This window comes from Pinus tabuliformis, chromosome 3_2, assembly GCF_031772625.1.
Source record: "Pinus tabuliformis cultivar Carrire ecotype Pingquan chromosome 3_2, CPIR1, whole genome shotgun sequence".
Classification (NCBI taxonomy): Eukaryota; Viridiplantae; Streptophyta; class Pinopsida; order Pinales; family Pinaceae; genus Pinus; species Pinus tabuliformis.
The window spans coordinates 409,402,468-409,421,205 of NC_142302.1; positions in this window are offsets into that span (position 1 = coordinate 409,402,468).

Below are 18,738 nucleotides of genomic sequence, written 5' to 3' on the forward strand. Positions count from 1 at the left end.
CTTCAGTCTACATTCTATAAGTAGGTGACTGGTCCATCAATAATTGATAACTATGGCAGTCTCGTTCCTCGTGGCCCACCAATCTACAAAAGTTGCAAAATAGCTACTGGGGGGGGTTGTCTCATGTTCTGTAATAGATGACAGTTGTCCGTGGCATGCTTTCCTCCCTCCTGACATATCGCACACTAGAGTGCGGGCGCCGCGCTTGGCCCTGCCTGTGCCTCTAGTCGTAATGGCATTGGTCCCCCTGCTGCCACATAGTTCGCAAAGACTGGACAATGATCTTTATCATGAACCTAGCTTCTACACTTTATACATCATACATCCTCCCGAGGTCCTAGGTGGGGTGCCTATTCTTGTTTTAACTTCTGCATTTCTAAACACAGGTTTGTTATTTGCACGTGGATTTGCTGAACTCCCAACCCCAGATCTTGTATCACAGTTTTGTGCAACCTCATCGCTATCTCTAATGCTTCAGCCTGGATTGAGATCTTTTGCTATGACAAAGCCATCCTCAGATGTGGCTTCAGTGATGCCACAAACCACGTGCAATGTTGTGCATCCAACAATGTCATGTTCACCTCACGGATTGTGCTTTTCAATCTCTAATCTAGATCCCATGGAGTTTCACTAGGCATCATCATGATTTCCTTGAACCCTATGATCGACTACGTTTCTAATTTCGGCTGGTTAAACTCTTTTTTTAATTCAGTCTGGATCTCTGCTATTCTCAAATTCGGGTTATCGCTTGAGTACTTTATATACCATTTCATCGTTTAGTCCTGCAACGCACTAACTAAGGTAGCCTTCTTGATGTTATCATTCGTAACTCCATGCGCTTCCCATACCACTACTACAATGAACCAAAATTGTTCTGGATCTTTGCTTCCTGATCCTTTGAATATTGGTAGCTATATCACACTCGTCATTCTTAACCTTTGGCTTGCGCGTCAGTGTTCTATAAACTCGTATTGATCTTGATCCAATCAATCTTCAAGCTCTTTCTTTGTAGGATTCTAGTGTTCTGACATCATACATCCCTTAAGCAGATCCCGATCCCGGCAATGGAACCATTTGTTGGCTTATATGGGCCTGACCCAGGCTCAAAAGAGTTATTTAGCCAAACAAATCCTGCAGCTACCGGCCCTTTCGGCAATAGCCCGCGGGGCGCGGACTGAGGTCTCACCCGAGGTAGCAGGGGAGGGTGATGGAACCAGGTTTCCAAACCCTTGGGTTGTCTTGATGTGATCTAGAAGGTTCACACACTGTCCTGTGGCTTCGCGCCACTCTACCTTGCGTAGATCCGGATTCAGGAAAATTCTTACTACTTATTAATGCATTGTTTATAGATTATATCTACCTTTTATGATATTTAAGTAGACATTTAACAAAAATTACCAGCTCGCGCACTCAGAAAATTATAGATTTACATAAACTCATAAACTAAACATACGCACATAGATCAAATAGTTATATCAACCATAAATTAGCCAGATCCACAATAATTCAGATTTAACACAGGATTTCAGAATCAACTTATCTTTATTCACTTCCTTCACCAATACATCCAAATCCACCCTGCGCACTCAGTTGCACGGGTCCACGCACACAGCTGCGGACATTATTAGGCCTCTACACACACAGCTGCAGAGCCTATATCTACCTACCAACACCCTTGACCCAGACTTATAGATGCTTCAAGACTTCCCTCCTCAAAAACCCATTACATTTCATATCCAAAAGTACATCCCCCAAAAACTAATTTCTACCCATAGAGCCTCACTCTATTTATACATTCCCATGGTCTGCGGAACATGGGCAAGCTGACTTACTTCCTATTATTCTATATTATTTCTTGGGTGGACAACCCTTTGACTCACTCTATTACATTTCACACTCTACATATTTCGGAGTTTTTACAATATTTTCATCCTAATTTATAGGCTCTAAGCCCCAACATTATTACACAGGATCTCCGTTACCCAACATTAGCCTTTCACCCCATCAAGCTTAAGGTGTTGAAGATCATACCTACCTTGCCCCATAGTATCCCCTGTAATTTTGACTTAGTTTCCCAGACCCAAATTTCCCAGCTCCTCCAAATCTGGCGAAAACACCAACAAATTAAATCAAAACCCTTGAGCTACTATACCTAGCATAAAATCTTGTTCTTGATCTAGTCATCTTAATTGAGATCCATAAGGAGAGAGCCCTCTCATGACCTAGTAGGGCTAGCTACTGGGTTAAGCGTGGTTTGTGGTTACCCTAAAATTGCCTCCCTTCAACCTGAGGTCAATCTAGGTGATAACATAGTGGTGACCATACTGGGGAATGTAGTTTTATGTTCCTCAGTAAAATGTATCAAGTTTAGATCTGATTGTTGATGGTGGACAATGATCAGACACCAAAAGGCTGAAATCATTCACCTGGTGACTCTAAATCAGTTTCGAGATCAGATCTAAGCACTCCACTGGAGGATGAACCTGACCAGCAAAAGCACGAAAGGATAATATGGAAAGATCAGGTATTCAAGTTGGAATTTCATCCAAGAAATTATGTTCTTTGTTATAAATTATTTCTTCTCTTTTCCTGAGAATGTTAAGAAGGATTTACAAAGTACACTGTATCTGAGAAAAGATCGTAGACCTGCATTTGATTCTTTCCCTTTGAAGATTGTGAATACAAAATATTCACATGCTTTTGATCTTGATCAAGACCCTTCTTCCAAATCTTATGATGAACGTCTTCAAACTGATGAGCCTAAAGAGACCAAGACTGGTTCTACAACTTTTGTATATACCCCTATACCTTGTAAAATTCTGGATAGATACAAGCCTCTAATTTTACCTCCTATATCCCATGCTTTCCCTAAAAATCATTACCTATATATACCAATATTTGATGGTGAATGTGACAACGTCACTACTGAGAGACATGTACTAAATTTTGAGTCTTTTCTTGACCTTTTTGAAGCTAAGGAAGAGGATGTCAGTATTAGCCTTTTTTCTCTTTCTTTGCGAGGCAAAGTCAAGAGTTGGTTCAAAACCCTGCCTGATGCGATCATCTCAGATTTCCAACAGTTCGTCAAAGTTTTCCTCCACAAATGGGTGGTCAGATAGAACCCTTTCTTGATTCTAGAAGAATATAACCAGCTAAAAAGACTACCAGGGGAGACAGTACACCAATTTTCTACCAGATTTAACCAAGTTTATTGTTTGATGCCTATTAGTATAAGACCTCCTCCTGGATCCGCTCTCTTGCACTATCCGGAATCCTTTGATCTATAAATGGAGTTTCAGATGAGAGAAAGGAACCTTACAACACTTTAAGAGATGCAGAATAGCGAAGTAGATGTAGAGGCTAATCTGCTGATCAGAAGGGAAAAGTTGAAGGAAGATGAGAGGAAGAACATAGATCCAGAGGAATCGACATCTTTAGAGGTAACACTCAACATTTTGGTAAGTGCAGTGGAAGAGATGATGCCAAATATCACCACAAGGAATGAGTATGATGTTTAAGACCATGGCTAACTGATTGAACAAGAACAAGTGGCTGATCGAAAACATTTTGTTTCTTATCCCAGTTGTCATAGATCTGATAATGATTGTTTTATAGAACATCTTGGAGAAGAGAGATCTATTAAATTGACATGTATTCTTGATGATGTGTTTTAAAATGACGATTTCCCTAAGTTTTATCAGTATGATGATGATTATGTTCTCCAAACAGAAGCTAATCTTGCAGACAAATCAGCAACTGGTTTGTGGAAGGAGGAAGTTCACTTTCAGTAGCTTGAATACAGTGATCGGCCTTTGCATATCAGCTATGGAAGTGAGGAGGAAAGTGAAACAAATGTTGAAGTAATTGAAGGATCTTTGCCTTTTTGTTTTACTTTGTTTTAGTTCATCAGAGACAACTTTCGTGCTATTAGGAATCAACCGTCGATAAGTTTCAATCTTGACCATCTAGAGGGCAATGAAATCCTTGTTCAAGACTTCTCATATCTAGATTTGCAGCCCTCGAATGCCATTGATTGTCAAATTGCAGATGAATACTTGAAAGCTGGAACATATGATCAAATGATGCAAGATGATTCTGTACCATTATGTTTTGAATCATTTGAGTTTTTGAAAGGAATTTTTCATAGTATATCTTCAAATGGGCAGCCTGTAGAAAATCATGCAATCTCATTAGAACCAATATAAAATGAGTTGCAGCAGTCTTTTCAATTTTTTCATGATCCAATAGCTGATGTGTTGGATCATGTCTATAGTCAAATTCCTTCTCTATTATCTAACTATGAGCTTGAAAAAAGTATTGATACAAATTGGATCCAGTTTCATATAGCAACTAGAATGCTTACTTGGTTGCATTGGTTGTTTCATTTCATTTGATCGGGTGATGAATGGAATAGTTAAAGTAGGTTTTATTGAATAAGCTCCATTTTGAGCATCTTTTCCAGTTTGTCAGTGGTGTTTTAGTATCGAGTTAGTTTTTAGTTGAGTAAAAGTCAGTTTGTGTCATCAAGTCATCAGTTTGCAGTCATGCATTTCAGTTTGATGTTTTTTAATCCATGCCCAATGGATAAGGCTACTAGGTCTATGGTGTTCTTGGCACCTCCAAGGAGCTACCATCCCCATTGGAGCCAATGTTAGTGTTAGAATTTTCACACTACCATCAATGATCAAAATCTTTTCTTTTGAATTTTCATGTTAGGAGTCCCATACTGATGAATTTGCATTCCATTAGTTCATGGATCCACTGATGGTGGTAATCACTTCAGTTTTTCCCTCATGATCTGTACTTGTTGATCCCCTTACATATAGTTCAGTCACGGCTCATATTCACTCTGCAATTCATTTCTAAATCTCAGGGTTTGGTCTCATTAGATTTTAGGGTCCCACCATGGTAAAAATTTGATGATTATGTGCCAATAATAATCAGCAAAGACATGAGGACACCAATAATGATCAACAAAGTCATAAGTTATTATTTTGAAAGCCTAATGTAGTTCTCACCTCAAAACTTGTCTTGAGGTGAAAATAGAGTAGTTTGTTTTTATCTTCATTTCTTATGTAATTTTATGTTTCCATATGTAATATTGGTTCCCAACTGATCCTAAGCATATAATGATGTTTCCAAGCACCTGCCACTACAAAAATCAAGTCATCATGAGCACCAATTCACCTGCAAAAGTAAAAGAGAAACAAGCACTAAAACCCTAAATTCCTCTCCCACTAAGCTAGGGTTGGCTATGGGAGTAGAGATATTTGAGCAGAGGAAGCACGAGAGATATCAGAAGGTATGGGGCCATTTCATATCATCAAACATCAGGTCTCCATCATTTGTCAAGAAGTCATTCCAAGGAAAAGCCATTCACCACACATAAGGGAAGGTTTTTATTTAAACTGTGCTTATGAGCAAGAAAAGATGAATTTGACAAAAGTGAGAGAGGTTTTTGTCCATCATAGACAAGAAAAGAAAAAACTCCTTCCGTTTGTACATAGGTTTCATGGTTTTAGAGAAATGTCAAAGATACCGTTGCTACAAGAGAGTTAATGCACTTCTAGAGTGACCTTGGTAAAATCAAGCTTTCTCCTAGCCGGGTTGACCTAATGTCTTGCTTGATGAGTCAAATGATAACTAGACACAAAGATATTTTCAATGAGTGATCATGATCACAATTTGAAGTTTAGGAAGACCTCCAAACATTGACTGAAACAACACTCTGCATTTTGGCAGCCTCATTTTGGACATTTTGACCAGTCTTGGGAGATTGGACTTTTGATAGGGAAAATGAACTCCAAATTGAAACATTCAAGATGTTATGGAAAGTATACTCAAAAATATTTCCAACGAGCTATCCCACACTCAATTTTGACACAGGGAAGGCCTCCTAAAGTGGTTTGCAAAAAGGCATTGTGCTTAGGGAGAAGGGCGCTGCGCTTAGAGCCTAGCACTGCGCGTAGGGAAGGGAGCCTCAAAATCACTCCAAATTGAAAATTATCACCAAATTGCCTCCAATTTCACCTTTTAAAAGTAATTTCCCTCTTTTCATTCAATTTTTGGCTTGCATGTTTGATATTTTGGACCTCTCCTCCACTCCTAGTATTAAACCTTAATTTTCCTCTATAAAACCTAATCAGTTTGTCTATTCCATTGCCTAGCATGATAACTCAGACTCTTTACCCATTATTCCATTCACCTTCATCTACATATCATTCCCAAAAATCCTCCCCTCACTCTCATAGCTTATGCTCTACCCATAAACATATAAAATTCACTCATCCCTACAAACCCTAGAACATACCACTCATCCCCATTACATTGTCAAAACTATGCAAGCTAAGAGAGTTGATTAAATCATGCATAGAGGTGATTCTGAATATGATGAAGAGACAACAAGTGACAGTTTAGCGAAAAGGAGAAAGCAACAAAGAAAGCCTCATAAGGGAGGAAAAATCACAAGAGAGGGAAACTGTCAAAGATGTCATTATTCAGGAGAAAGAAGCCCAAATACAAGCTTTAATGGACAACTTAGAGAGAGCTAAGTTTGTCATCACTTACCTGGAGCAAGAAAACAAGCAACTACATTTCATTGATTAAGTAAGGTACTAGTTCTATGATAATTCCTAACCTACTCCCTGACCTACTCTCTAACCTACTCTCTAACCTACTCCCTATCCTACCCTCTATTTTAACAGGTCCTCATGGAACTTGAGCTACTGAAGACAAAGAGGCAAAGTGACAAAGAGGCTCGTGTCACTTTGACTCCTATCGAGAAAGAAATCAAACAAGATAGGGAAAATTGGCCTAAAAGAGTCAACCTACATCTTGAAAGGCTTAATGGCAAGGCCAACAGGGATAAGAAAATGCTCAAACACATGGCATACCATTACATGGCTCATAACAAAATTTGTAACATGAGGATTAGAAAGTTAAAGGCTAGGCTAAGGAAGGCTTTGGAAGGAAAAAGGGAGCAAGATAGATTAAAGATTTTGGCTGAAGCCTCCTTAGCCTATCAAATCAGTTCATGGTGGTATCTCATGCCAAATTTGGGCAGCTTTTGAAAAAAAATTGTCATTTTGAAATTTTGGAAATTTAAAACACAGAAAATCTGCCTAGAAGCACAGTGCCACCGGTGCTGCGCTTTTTCTAGGGGAACCCAATGGAAAAATGGCTTGCATTTTTGGATTCAAGGCATCAATGACATGCACCCTAGGAATTTTCATAATTTTTGGAGCAGAACTGGTCCACCAAAAGGTCCAAAAACGACCTTTCTGCCTCTTTTTGGACACACAGAAGCAGCCTTGGGAGATTCCAGTTTTGAGGAGGCAAATGAGCTCCAAATTCAAAAATTCCAGGCGTTCCAAAAACTAGACTTGAATATATTTCGAATGAGCTATCATGGGATCAATTGGGCTAAGGGTAAGGCCTCCAAAATTAGGTGGAAAGTGGCATTGTGCTTAGGACTGTGGTGCTGCGCTTAGGGCCATTTTGCTCAGGAAGCCAAAATTCACCTATTTTGACTATGACTTTGATTTCTTTCCTCATGGATGATTTCACTGATGTAATTGATTACATGGCATGTAAATGTAATGGTAAAATAGTGTTAGAGGGTAGATTAATTAGTTAGAGGTGGTTTTGAGGCAAATGAATCAATTTCCCCTCTTTTAGAGGCAAGTTTTTTGACTGCCTATATTCCAGTTCTTTGTTGGGAAATGGTTGAAATGGTCCCTCTTCTCATGGATTTGACCCCTAAAGGTCAGGATGAGTAGTTTAGATGTCTATATTATGTGTTTTCTTGGTCATTTGGTGGGTTTGGATTCAGTTGGATGCTCATGTACTGAACACTTATCATTTTTTAGCAGTTGTGGCAGGAAACTAATAAAGTTGTAGCTATTTTTATGGGATACCTATGGTATGGCCTTTAGCATGTGTTTCTTCTTTTGTTAATATGTTATCATGTTATTTATGTATGCCTCTTTCATATAATTGCTTCTAATTGGTTGTTTTCAAGTTAGATAGGTGGAATACATTAGGTTTTAATGCTCTGCCTTGGGAAAACACCAGTATTTCATGTTTTCTCTTCTGTTTAGGAAGGATTATTGACTTTCTCAAGCTCTTCTTAGCTCCTCTCCAGTCTAGCCTTTCACCCCATCAAGATTAAGGTGTTGAAGATAATACCTACCTTGCCCCATAGAATCCCCTGCAATTTTGACTTAGTTTCCCAGACCCAAATTTCCCAGCTCCTCCTGATCTGGAAAAGCACCAACAAATTCAATCAAAACCCTTGAGCTACTATGCCTAGCATAAAATATTTTTCTTGATCCAGTCATCTTGAATGAGATCCATAACGAGAGAGCCCTCTCCCGACCTAGCAGGGCTAACTACTAGGTTAAGCGTGGTTTGTGGTTACCCTAGAATTGCCTCCCTTCAGCCTGAGGTCAATCTAGGTGATAACAGAGCCTTCCTCATTCAAGGAAGCAGTGCAACACTCAGTCTGGGTTGATGCCATCGTTGAGGAGTATGAATCCATTATTAGAAAAAATGTTTGGGAGGTGGTTCCGAGACCAGCAAACAAGTCAGTGGTGAGTTCTAGATAGATTAGAGAGCCCTCTCCCGACCTAGTAGGGCTAGCTACTAGGTTAAGCGTGGTTTGTGGTTACCCTAGAATTGCCTCCCTTCAACCTGAGGTCAATCTAGGTGACAACAGAGCCTTCCTCATTCAAGGAAGCAGTACAACATTCAGTTTGGGTTGATGCCATCGTTGAGGATTTTGAATCCATTATCAGAAAAAATGTTTGGGAGGTGGTCCCGAGACCAGCAAACAAGTCAGTGGTGAGTTCTAGATAGATTTACAAAGTTAGGCAAGAAACAGATGAGAGTGTAGAGAAACAAAAGGCCACATTTCTTGCTAGAGGGTTATCTCAGGTGGAGGTAATTGATTACAATGATACCTTTGCTCCTATAGCAAGTTACTAACCAATCAAATATATTCTAGCATTGTCAGCATAGATGGGATGGAAGATACATCAAATGGATGTAAAGACAACATTCCCCAATGACGTGATTGAGAAAGAGGTGTATATTGAGTAGCCGAAAGGATTTAAGACCTTCAACAGAGAGTCACATGTGTGCAGACTCAAGCGAGTATTGTATGCACTAGAAAAAGCACCATGTGCTTGGTACAATAGAATTGACAGTTGTTTCACCGGGTTGGGCTTCACCAAATGTAAAACAGATACGAACCTTTACCATATTGTGGTTGAAGATAAATTGTTGATTATAGTATTGTATGTTGATGTTTTGATTTCGACAGGTGATGAGAAGTTGATAAAATCTTTCAAAGAGGATCTTACAAGAGAATTTGAGGTGAAGTACTTGGGGCTCATGCATTACTTTGTTCGTATGGAGGTATTCCAAGGAGATGACGAACTGTTTGTCTATCAGGCAAAGTATGCCAACAAGATACTGAATAAGTTCCACATGGAGAGTAGTAAACCCATGGAGACTCATCTAGCAAGGAATTGGAGGAAGGAGGATGCTACTTCATGTGAAGTAGTGGAGGCTATTATTAATAGAAAACTTGTGGGTTCACTTATGTATTTTGTGAACACGTGACCAAACATGTGTTTTGCAGTTAACCAGCTTAGTCAATCCATGGTTAAGCCAAAAAAAAATTATTGGAAGGAAACTAAACATGTGTTGATATACCTCAGAGGCAAACCTTAGTTTGGTCTTTGGTACATATGGATAGAGGGAGTTAAACTTCAAGGCTTCACAGATGCTGATTTGGTAGAGAGTCCATCCAATAAGAAGAGCACATATGGGGGAATCTTTGGTATTGGGTCAAAAACAGTTTCTTGATACAATAGGAAGTAGAAATAAATTGCAATCAGTTGAGTAGAAGTAGAGTACATGGTTTCTATTCAAGAAACTTGTGAGGCTATCTAGAATAGGAAGATCCTTGTTGGGTTGTTTAGTTAGTAGATGGATCCTACGGTGATTTAGTGTGACAATCAAAGTTGTATGAAACTCTCTAAGAATCCATATTTTCATGATTAGTCCAAGCATATTGGGATCGAGTATCACCATATACGAGATTGTGTGTAAAGGAGAATCATGTTGTTTGAGTACATTTCTATAGATGAGCATGATGTAGATACTTTGACAAAGGATTTTTCATGATGAAAATTCAAGTTTCATAGAGGCAGGATCAGGGTAGTAGATACTCCCTTTCTTGTTGAGAGGGAGTGTTGAAAAAATGCAACAAGGAAAATCCTAATTTAATTTGTCCTTGAATTAACTTGTAATAATAATTCTCATAGAAGCTTGTAACAGTTAACTAAGTTAATCTGATGTAGTTGGTTCAATAAATTTGAGTTAGGAGTATATCTAGAGTCATGTAGAGTGATCCCTAAATTTTAGGCGCCTGGGTTGAGTTATTATTGAGTTGTAATTATCTAATTCAGTTTAATTGAGTTAAATTAAGCTATAATAGTTCTAACTGATGGAGAAATTACTGAGAGGTCAAGTGAATTAAATTGTATTTAATTCACATGTAGTGATCAATTAGATAATGGATAATTCACTCATAAATAACACATGCATGTCAATTCTGAGAAGGACGCAGCTGAGATTGGAGTTCAGGGATAGTGTACTATCAGTTGTAAAATAATCTAAATTAAAAATGTGATGCATGCAATCAGTGGAAGGCCTAAGGATGGATTATGCAATTATGGATGAGGAATTTCCCAATTAAATATGGGCTAATTCCATAGGAAGCTGTGCAAGGAATTGGGAGCTTATTAGGAAGAAGATTTGGCTAAGTATTGGCTTGAGCTGATTTGTAAAGCAGTGAGATAGATTCTACTTTTGCAGAGATTGTTCGAATTGAAAAATCATTGTATTTTCTTCTAAGATCTTCTTATTAATGAAATATACAAATAGTACGGGTTTTTAGCTACAAAATTCCCCACAAAATTATTATGTTATGTGTGATTGAAATTCTTCCTTTTCTGCTTCGCGATTTCATCAATTAATTTTCATTTTCGCTGATGAGTAGAGTAGATTCAAGTAAATTTTTTTAGCATATTACAATCTACAGTTTGAATCTACAAGGAATTTCTACATGGTATCAGAGTTGAAATCACTATAGAAGAGGAGAATAGGAGTTTGTTTTGTAGGATAAATGGAATTTTCATTATCATACTTCAGAGCCAGTAGGATGTTATTCTATAGATTGAGACTTGAGTATGACCTTGAGGGTAGCTCGGATTACATAGCTTGGAAGGGCAAGATGGAGGTAGTGTTGGAAGATAATGAGCTGAAGGAATTCATAGATCATGATATCATGAAGCCTCCAACATCTGATGTTAAAGATATGGCAAAGTGGAGAAAGTGTGTGGGAAAGGTGAGAAGGATTATCCTAGAAGGAGTTAGAGATCATATTGTCTCGAATATCCATGTTAAGGAAACTCCATTTCCAATGTGGAAGGCATTGACAGACCTGTTTCAAAAAATCAGTGACCATAGGAAGTTGGCGCTGAAGGACAAGATTAGAAAGATGAAGATGGAGAAGGGCAATAAAATACCAAAGTACTTGACCAAGTTCACCCAATTATAGGGTGATCTTGGAAGTGTCAGTGTTACTATTGTGGAAGATGATCTAGTGAGCCTAGCACTTCTAGGACTTCCCAAGAGCTGGAACAACTATTGTTGGGAGCGGGATCCCCCAAGGGAAGTTTTGGGGCTAAAATCCCATGTTTAAGTCAAATTTTTGTAATAATATTGTCAATACTCTACATTTTGTGGTCGCAGAGCACAAAGGTGTTACATGTCACAAAGGGTAGTCCACCCTTAGTTTTGTAAAGTAAAGTTAGCTGTAAGAGATCTACCGATGGTCCGTGGACCATGGGATTGTATAAAAAAGAGCTAAGCTCTGAGTAGTTAGAGGCATCGAACATGTAAGAGGGTCATAGATTTAGAGAAAGAAGTCTATGTCTTGGGTTGTAGTGTAGGTAGAGGCTTTGCAGCTGAGTGCGTAGAGTCCTAGGGTAGAAGTTCACAGCTGAGTGTGTGAACCCTTGCAGCTGTGTGCACAGGGTGGACACAGTCTGTAAACACCTGGGAAATATTAATAAAAGGAGTTATTTTTCCATTTCTGTGTATTTGTTTTGTTGATCGGTTTGGATATTTTGTGTATGAATTTCCTTTATTATGCTTATATGATGCATGAATGAATACAATTACATTGAATGATTAAACGTAATTATGAATATTGGATTACGTGGTGGTAACTTTAAGTATTCGGCAAGATAAGCAGGTCACTTAGGGTAATTGAGGAATCTGCATGACGCACTGCCATAACAATGCAAAAGTACATGGGCCACAGGTTAGGGCTACATGAAGGTTGATCGTATACTTTCGTGAAGGTACTAAAATCTGGAATAGAGGGTTTGTATTACAAGCCCTAGAGCGAGATCACCTGTGCAAAGGTAGGGATAGGAGATACAAAATGGTATCACAACCTTCTCAGGGTGTGCAAAATTGGTTCCAGCATCCCTCCATACTGCTTCAGGTGAGATTTCGGTTTGCACTTCACAAGTTGATGCCGAAAGGGGTAGTAGTTTAGGGATTTGTTTGGCTAAATAATTCTTAACTTGGGTTAGGCCCCCTCAAGCCAACAAATGGTTCCGTTGCTGGGACCGGAATCTGCATAAGAGATGTGTGATGTTGTATCACTCAAATCCAACTAAGAAAGAGATTGGAAACTAGTTGGATAGAAAGATTCACGAATTCGCGGCACAAGAGAACGGAAACCCGTAACTGACAAAAGAACAGTGGTTGGACAGAGAACTATATACAGAGATCCATGAGATTTTTTTCTGGTCTTTCCCTATCGAGCTATACGAGTGGATCACAAAGCTAGAAGATAGCCAAGGAAGGTGGAAACTTGATGGTCCTATTGTGTGCACCCCGGAGCTAGTGCGAAGGTTGGAAGAATCGGAGCATAAGATCACCCGCGTTGTCGATCATTGGCTCGATTGCATCATTAGAGGATTTATGACTGAATTCGCGGTTGACACTTCAGTCAACTATAACGAGGTAGAGCGACATTTTTTCAATGGACCGTTTGATAAGTACGTAAAATCTTTAAATACTTGGATTAAAATGTTGTTGTGCAAAAAATGGGTTATGCAGCTACCTTGATGTTCGGAACTACGCGAAGTGGAAAAACTTACAGAAATGAACGAAGAAAGGGTCCGGAGTATAGCCCTTTTATTTCACCTCCGTGAAGTAACGAAGAAGGGATAGCGAAGGTTTCTCTGCAAAGTAACAAAGAAGGGATAGCAAAGGTTTCTCTACGAAGTGCTATTCAGTTAATAAGATAAGGATTATCATGAATACCACCTCCACGCACACCCCCTCCAACTTCACCACCCTCACCTCCAACTTTACTCGTACCACCTCCACCTCTACCGTGGCTCAATATGGAAAATACAATGAAGTTTCCTTTGTTCAAAGGCTTGGGAAATGAGGACCCAAACCAATTCTAGTTCATTGTGAGAGCTGTATGGGAAGCTCAAGGTGTTACAGATGATCATATAAAGAAGGTGACATTGGTTAGTTCTCTTCAAGATCACGTGCTAATGTAGTATATTAAGTACTTTATCGATAATCTGAATGCTGGAGTAGCAGACATCTAGGTAGCATTAAATAGGGAATTTAGTAGGCCTAAATCTGAGGTGCAGTCGATTGTTGGATTCAAAGAGATCGCAATGCAACCAGGTGAGATGCCTTGGGAACTAGATCAAAGGCTGAAATATACAATCCGTGAAGTCAACATGAATTTGACAGATGGACAACATCACAAGTGGTTTGTGGCTTCACTACTACCACACTTAAGGAGTGCGTTGTCGCAGCAGAAGATAACAACTTAGGCAGAGGCCTTGGAGATTGCGATGAGACTACATGAAACTCCAATGTAAGATCCTAATCTAGGAGTTTAGTAGATCCATGTGCAGTTGAAGAATCTATGCCTTGAAATGCAAAGTCTGAAGCAGTATATAATGGTTCGACCAAAATTACGCGAGGAAATATGGTGCTTGAAATGCAAGAGTCAGGGTCATGAGAAAGACCATTGCCCTGTCCTTGCAAATTAGATTGCAGGAGGAGGACCGATGCATTTAAGACCAGAAACTCAAGAAATACCTAGTGCAGGGCCTGCATTATGGTGCGCTATCTATCAGGTAGCCAGAAAACATGCCACAGATAACTGTCACTTGCTACAGAAGTATGTACAAGCACCACAATAGTTGTTCTGCAACTTTTGTAGGTTGGTAGGGAATGATGAGCGTACTTGGTTAAGGGGCCAAAACGTGGCCCCTTAACCAGAACATAGGAATGGCATGGATAGTATTTCAGGGGCGCAGAAGAGGCCGAGGCGGAGGAGGACCTAGTGGAGGTCAAGGACATTGGATTTGCTACAATTGCGGAGGACCAGGACACTATGCCCACAATTGCACTAATCCAACACATACCTCGTGCAAGTATTGCACACTATTTGATCATGAAATGGAAGACTGTCCTACACTGATAGCTAGGATACGTGACAAAGGGAAGCTACCACCTTCAGCGACTCAAAACTTGCAGATGACGAGGTCTGAGAAGCACGAGGAAGATCTAAGTGTAAATATAGTGCTTAGAAGTGGAATCGCGACAGGAGATGACAAGGGGAAACAATCAGAAGATAGTACATGGGTTCACAAAGCCCCGACAAAGGAGGCTAATTTAGATTTGGAGTGCACTCATGAAAGCCTTCATGGAAGCTAAGAAGAGCTTCACTGAGGCCTCCACCTCAGGAAGCAAGGATAAACCTGAGCCAAAGATGGACCCCCCTATGCTCACGACTTTCCTAAAAACTTGTATGAAGTTACTACGCAACAGTAAGGCTGTGAAAGGGTTACAAGAACTCATCAATAGATGTGTTGGAACCACGCTAGGTGAGCCCCCTATAGTACAAAAGATTGGAAATCATAAAATAAGGACGGGACAGGAGATGAGACTGACCGCACATATAAGAGAATATGAAATGGATCCGGTCATCTTGGACCTAAGGTCAGATGCGAATGTCCTACCAAAATAGACTTGGGAGCGAATGGGGAGACCTGCAATGCAATGGTATTTAATTCAGCTAAGGATGGTGAATCAGCAAAAAATCATCCCCATGGGGTAGCTGCAGGGGGTGACTGTGGATATTGAGGGAGCAAGCACTCTCATTGATTTTGAAGTAATAGAGATAATGGATGACAAAAATCCCTAACCTGCACTACTAGGAATTTACTAGGCTACTAATATGGATGAGGTTAATCAATCTCAAGAAGTAGAAGATGATCTTTGAGAAGAAACCGTTGCGTGTAATAGTACCCTTCGATCCTACTAAAGGATTGCGCTATATTGAACCTGTCCGCGATTATGAGAGTGATGATGACCTGGACTGTATCTATATGATAACAATGTGAAACCAAGATTGGGTGAATCCCACCGTAGATGGATGGACTGCCTAGGATCACGAGAGTTCCTGTACTTCGAACTTTGACGAAGAGATAGAACGCTGGTAGAATCGGTTACATGAAGTAACTACGCTGAATTGCAACATGATGACCCGGTTGTTGCATTGTGTGTCATCAGAGGTAATAAATCTGCCTACTTATGATGATTTGAATGAGGTAGATATTTTTGGATGCATTTGAAAGGGAGGTACCAGAAAAGTAGCGGTTCCAGGCCTTGGATTGGGAGCTGCGCGCGATGCCTGCAGGATGGTGGGGTACACATAAGGGAAGCTTTGATGATTGGTGTGAATGTAGGAGGATGATGAGAACATGATTTGGGAAGCCTCAGACACAACTGATAGACATGTACGATGAGAAAAACGATCCATGCACACATCTGGCCAAATGGACGCATGTTTATGGAGAAAATCCCCAACCTGAGTGGGTGCACCTGTTCTATCATACCCTAGATTTTATCCCAATGAATTTTTATATATAAACATATCTTTGCAATGGGGTAGGAAAATGGGATATCCTACGTGAAGGATTCATGATGAAATTCAGTTTCAAGGACGGGTTTGACAATATTAATGAAGCGCTACAGGAGGTAAAAGGAGCAATCTTTAGGATACCGCAGGATCCTTTAGACCTGATTCAGCCTGAATGGGATACTCAACTAAGTCACGCACTAGAATGATATATTGTATCTGCTAAAGAAGAGGATGAGGATCTGTGAAAGATTAACATTCTAGAAACAGAAGGCCACTGCGTGGTTCAAGGACCGTAGATTGAGAACCCTAACATAACTGTGCCATTGAAAACGAAACAAGGGAACATTGGTATGGAGGTAGAACCAGAATTCATGAAGATTGGAGACTACTAGGGCGATGTGATGGTGGATAAGTTCGTTGAATTTCTCCACGAATACCAAGACTTATTCCCTACTAAGTTTATGGATTTGAAAGGAATAATTAGGGACCTAGGAATGATGAAGATCATGTTGAACCCCGACGTGAAGCGAGTTAAGTAAAGGCCTTACCGTCTCAATCTAAAATATAAGGAGAAGATCTGCTTAGAGCTCGACAAGATGCTTGCAGCAGGCATCACTGAGCTTGTGGAAGAATGTGATTGAGTAATCCCAATGGTGGTGCAAGAGAAGAAGAATAAGGACAAGATGTAGGTGGCCAGGAAGCATATTCCTTCATTGATGGGTTCTGTGGGTACCACCAAATCAAAATCGTGCCAGAGAATAGGATCAAGACAACCTTCACAATTGAGTGGGGTTGTTTTCAATACAATGTAATGTCATTTGGATTGAAGAATGTGTCAGCAATCTTTTCGCGCATGGTTGTTGCGGAATTCAAGGAATTTATTCATAATTTCCTGGAGGTATATTTTGATGACTGGACTATATTTGGGCTAGTTAAACACCATGTAGCAAGCTTGCACCTGATGCTGGATACTTTTCAAAGATACCAGATCATGCTCAATCTCAAGAAGTGTCTGTTTTGCATTCCTTTTGGGAACCTATTGGGGCATGTGGTTTGCAGATAAGGACTGATGGTATACTCCGCAAAGATCGCGGTAATACTGAACTTGGAAGCACCAAGGAGTGTGAAACAAATGCGTGCTACTCTGGGACATATGGAATATTACAGAAAGTTTATCAAAAGCTATGCCCAAAGCACCGCGCCCATGGAAATTTTTTTGAAGAAGGATTTCATGTTCTGTTAGAACGATGACTGTAAGAAGAGATTGGATATACTGAAAGAAAATATGGTTACCGCACCAATTCTAGTCTTCCTAGACTAGAAGAAAGAGTTTCATGTACATGTCGATGCATCATGTATAGCGCTAGGAATAGTACTAACACAAGCTGGCGAAGAAGGCTTGGACCATCCTGTCATGTTCGCAAGCCACAGATTATCCAAAGCAGAGAAGAACTATTCTACCACTGAACGCGAGGGGCTAGCTATGGTGTATGCGCTCCAGAAGTACCGGCACTACTTGCTAGGAGGCCATTCTAAGATGTATATAGATCACTCCGTGCTGAAGTACCTTGGAAATAAGCCTGTGTTGGGGGAGAGAATCTACAGATGGATCTTATTGTTCCAAGAGTACGATTTTGAAGCTGTTATGAAGCCAAGATGATTGAACGTAGGACCAGACCATTTTTTGCACATCGAAATAGGGGAGGAATGTATTAACTTGGAATAAGGATTGCCTGATGCAAATGTATTTGTAGTGTGTGTCGCAGATGGTCATTTTGAGGATATAATGCACTTCCTAACTACAAGGACTGGACTAAAAGGATACACTATCTAGCAAAAGAAGGAATTAGTGGTGCACGCGGCAGATTTATCTATCATTGTTGGGCATCTATACAAAATGGGTGCTGATGAGATATTGTGACGGTATGTACCTGAGTTTGAGAGAAGAAAAATCCTTGCGGACGCTCATGGTGGTGCCATGGGAGGACATTATGTAGGGAAAGCAACCACGCAAAAGATTCTATGTGCAAGGTTATGGTGGCCAACCCTTCATCAGGATTCAAAAGAATATTGCAAGGTGTGTGATGTATGTCAAAGAACAAGCAAGCCATCGTGGAGGAATGAAATGCCCTTGAATCCAAAAATGACATTGCAACCCTTCGAGAAGTGGGTGATAGATTTTGTAGGACCCATTCATCCACAAGGGAAGACAGAAGCAAGGTATATTATAACTGCGACAGATTATTTGACTCATTGGGCAGAAGCGCAGCCGGTGAAGGATTGCATAGGTGTGACGGCCGTGAAGTTCCTATTTGAGCATGTACTGATGCAATTTGGATGTCCAAGGATCTTGATGAGTGATCGTGGTACGCACTTCCTGAATGAGACGATCAACACATTGATAGAGGAATTTCAGGTATATTTTTGGAAGAGCACACCGTATCACCCAAAGGCTAACGAGACAATGGAGGCATTCAACAAGTGCTTGAAATTGCACTGACCAAGTTTTCCAATGCTCATTGAAGTGATTGGGACCTACGCATACTTGCAGTATTGTGGGCTTATCGAACGACATGCAAGATGTTGACGGGACAAACTACTTGCAGGCTTGTCTATGGTGTGGAAGCTGTAATGCCTATGGAATACATCATGCCTAGTATGCGCATAGCAGTGCTCACAAGTATGAAAGA